Below are 4,273 nucleotides of genomic sequence, written 5' to 3'. Positions count from 1 at the left end.
AGATGGAGGGGAATCGGAAGAGGACGATGGAGGGTGAGATACAGAAGAGAAGAACTTGGTGATGGAGTGGGAAAAAGAAAGGAAAGAGAGGGATGATTAGAGTCAGAGAGAAACAAGGAAGCACAGAGGAAAACCAATTGAGAAAAGAGATTTAGATAAAGAAGGAGAAGATTAGGATGAGAGTGTAAACGAAGATAAGACAAGAGGGAAGGAACTTCACTGAGATCGCACGAGACGCAAAGCTTGAAGAGTCTTTTCACATAAGCTGTAACGGGGTAATATAGTCGCGCCCTTGTAACCGTACGACATTTTTATTCAGACGGCTGGCAGCAGGCAAACTTTACCTGCCGGCCCAGGGGCTCGCCAATCATCGGTGACATCTCACACCTCCAACCCTCGAACAGTTCTGACCCAACAATCAAGATGAAAAGTCCCTCCTTAACCCTCAACCAGTTCAACCAGCCACTCTAGCAACGAATGAATAATACGATGACGCGATATAGTGAATGCAAACTGGGACGCTCAGATTCAGGGCAAAACCCTTACTCTTCCAGCCCCCAAGAGCGAAGCGTAAGGGCAAGAGAATCATTTAAGACATAATAATGTGAAGTAGGGATCATATTAAGGGACTAGATATAGCTCTTCCCTCTTGAAGAACGACTAACTTCATTAAGATTGCAGGTCAGATGACATTAAAGACAAAATTGAGATATAAGATCAACAACTTAAGGATTGAAATATAAAACGGAAAACTTTTAAAGCAGGTAAAACATCGACGTTCGTGGAATCTGAGCGGTAGAAGGCGAAACATATCCGATACAGACGCGAACCGATTCCAGATCTCGGGCCCAAAGGAATACCTCTCTCTCTCTCTCTCCCTCTCTCACCCTCCAGTTTTCCAGGAAGTGACGCGTTCTTCCGATGGATTCCAGAGTTACCTCTGCGTCTTTTTTTCTGAGATATCTTCTTGGATTCCAGTACATCCCTGTGTCTTACTTTTCAAAGATATCTTTTCGGATCCAGTAACCTCCTGTAGAAGTAGCTTTCTTTCCTAAGAGGTTCTTGGATTCCACCAGACTCTTGTTTATCGTTCTTCTCAAATATATCTTTTGTACGAGTCTCTTGTGTTTCATATTTTCCTCTGGTAATCATTAACTCTTCTGAGTCGCTTGTGTAAGAGGAGGCAACGCGACAGAGCAAAGCAGTTTGCATACAGTATCGTATCACTACCAGAAGAACCTTTGATTCCACCGACGCAGCGAAGACTTTGAAAAAGGAGAAGTACTGTTAAGAATATCGAAATAATGAAGACTCTGAAGACTCTATAACTCGAATGATGAAGTGCGTGGGAAAACATGCATCAAATCGAGTGAGACGAGCAGAATGTATCAAAGATTGAGACAACAACCTCCCCCATTCCTACCCCCCCAAATCTTACCCTAACCCACCCACTATGGTTGAAGGGGGAGGAAGCAACAACTACATATCTTAAACGTACATTAAGGTCACTATCAGACAACATAGAAGCCTCTTATTCGCCCTTACCCGTAAGTAACGACGACGTGTGGCGGTGAAGGTAATAAAGAGACGCAAGAAAGTGCGACGCCACCACTCAGGGAAAACAAGCGAACCATCATTAATGGTGGCAGCTCATAAGGGTCTCCGACCCATTGAGTATCCATGGAACTTACAAATATGCCGTTAAAAGCGGAAGTTGTAAATGACTATGGTGCATGAGGATATACGATCTTTATGGGACACAATTAGAACATAATAAGGCATAATTTATCTATAATCATCGGCAAGACACGAAAATAACTGCCCTTCCTCCCTATGGAAGTGATCAAACTATCGTAAGCAGCCACAAACCACAGCTTATCTATAATACAGACGACGGTGCAGAACCATGAGAGTAATGGGAGAACCAACATTATTAAACCGCTAGCAATAAGCCGTAATCATTTGTCATATAGGATGGAGCAAACTGTACACAGAAATGACTGGAGCATCATTAGCGTAACGGAAAATGGCCATAACCACCTCTCCCAAAAAATGATGTAGTTAAAGAGAAGACCTAACGAGCAGCACTGAAATATCTTGCCGTTAACTCTAAATACAGGAAGAGATGAGATACTTATATAAAGTGAGAGGGAGAAAAAAGAAGGGAAGAGGGGGGGGAAAAAGGAAAAGAACGGTTTCCCTAAAGCTTAAAAGGAAGGGTCGGCAAAGACGGGGTAGAGGCTAAAGTTGGTGAAATGCCTCAGCGAACAACACTGGTGGCAAACGATCCTGATAACCAACACAAAAAAAAGGAGGAGTTTGATCACAGTGAAATGACTGAACCGTCTAAGGAGACGAATGTTATGGTTCGTTATGATACACAGGAACGTTCAGAAAACGAAGAAAATGGCCCGCTGATTACTGAATTGCCGCTCGAGGTAAATTATCATTAACGGTGAGGAAGAAGTGTTTAGAAACAGAAGAGATGAACGTCGATGGAGGTTTATGAGTGAGATAAGAAAATGAAAAGAATTAAGGTGAAGGAATAAGAAAAAGTGTATATGGTCGCTGACCATTATTCATGCTCGGGCCTGCCTGAGTTCGAGTATTTCTCGCGGCAGTCTGCCCACAGCCAACCCAGCTCTTCATCCTCCCCTCGAGGCTTGACAATAAATGGCTCCCTGGCTTTGGCTGCTGTGTGTGTGTGTGTGTGTGTGTGTGTGTGTGTGTGTGTGTGTGTGTGTGTGTGTGTGTGTGTGTGTGAACATGGGAGCAAAGACATAGTACATATAAACAAGGTTAAAAGACGGCGCAACGCGAGTAGAAAACTCTCTCCCCGCAACACACAAATAGAAATCACACACACACACACACACACACACACACACACACACACACACACACACATACCTCTGAGCCCTGCAGTACCTGAAGGACCGAACGGGGACTGGATTACGATCCAGTCGGCCACTCGTTCTCAGCACACGGTGGCCAAGTGGTAGCGCGTCAGGACACCTGTTCGACCCCCAGTGGCTGGGATGTCAAATATGTTCTATGGACACGTGTGTTGTCATGCGGTCATCACGTGATATACATAATCTTCATAATTCATCCATTTACATCATTGTTTTCATTTAGTTATCAATCTGACCATTCATTGAGTCAGTCTTATTCATAGTACACATTCATCCAATTATCAACATGATTACAAGCCAGAATAAACATTAAAACAAAAACAGTTTAACAAGCAGGTCATCACCAGGTAAGACCACAGTAACACCAGCAGTAGCAACGGAAATAACAGCAGCAGCAGAAGGAACAGCAGGAACAGCAGCAGGAACAGCAGAAGCAGCCACACCAAGAGCAGCACCACCACCACCAGCCCCACTGACTCGAAGCGCCCTGCAGTACTTCGCCACAAGTCGTGACCTTGAAGCCGTCGAGGACGTCATCGTCAGCCACGTTGGGGAATCTCGAACACACACACACACACACACACACACACAGACACGCACACACAGACACGCACACAAAAATCTTCCCCCAGTAGCTCAGGAGAGGAGCTGACACAGCCAAGCCTCGCGTTATCTCGAACTTTTTCATAAAAAACCTCATTCTTAGTCTCCTGACTACTTTCATACCCCAGGCTACCCAGAAAGAAAACGAAACACCCTTCCCACACCCACCCATCCACCCACCACCCACCAACCCACCCTAAAAAAAAATAAGGACTCAACCCTGACAAAGAAATCCTCTCAACTGTTTCCAAGAAATGTGGAATAAAACTACAGTGCCAGACAAAGGTTCCAGGCCTCAGGTTTTTTTTTCTTTCTTCTTCTTCTTCCCTCCCGAATTTCCGAACTTGAAGAGTTTTACAGCGGCTACATAGGAGCGATGTCACAACCCGGGGAATATGTTGCCACACACTCCCTCCCTCCACACCTCCTCCTCGGAGAGAGGTAGCTAGCGAGAACATAGCAGCTGGTGACGCGTTCCTATGAAGTACAGTCGAGGGCACTGCACAAGAGAGGATTGTCCACGGACCACACAGCCGTCCCCGGGCAAGGGTCCTTTGGTATGGCTGAAGCATATCGTCATACTTGGCATGGTGGAAGGATATCAGAGTGAGGTCGTCTCTTGTCTCTCCTCCCGTCGGTCATTCCCACAGGGATTTCTGACATGGGTGGTAGGGGGATATGGCAGGGAAGGGTTCCTCCCAAAGACGTGTCTCAGGGACACAAGGGGGAATACAAGGAGAGCATCATACATAATA

This window comes from Panulirus ornatus, chromosome 58 (assembly GCF_036320965.1).
Source record: "Panulirus ornatus isolate Po-2019 chromosome 58, ASM3632096v1, whole genome shotgun sequence".
In the NCBI taxonomy this organism is placed as follows: domain Eukaryota; kingdom Metazoa; phylum Arthropoda; class Malacostraca; order Decapoda; family Palinuridae; genus Panulirus; species Panulirus ornatus.
This window is presented reverse-complemented; position numbering follows the sequence as displayed.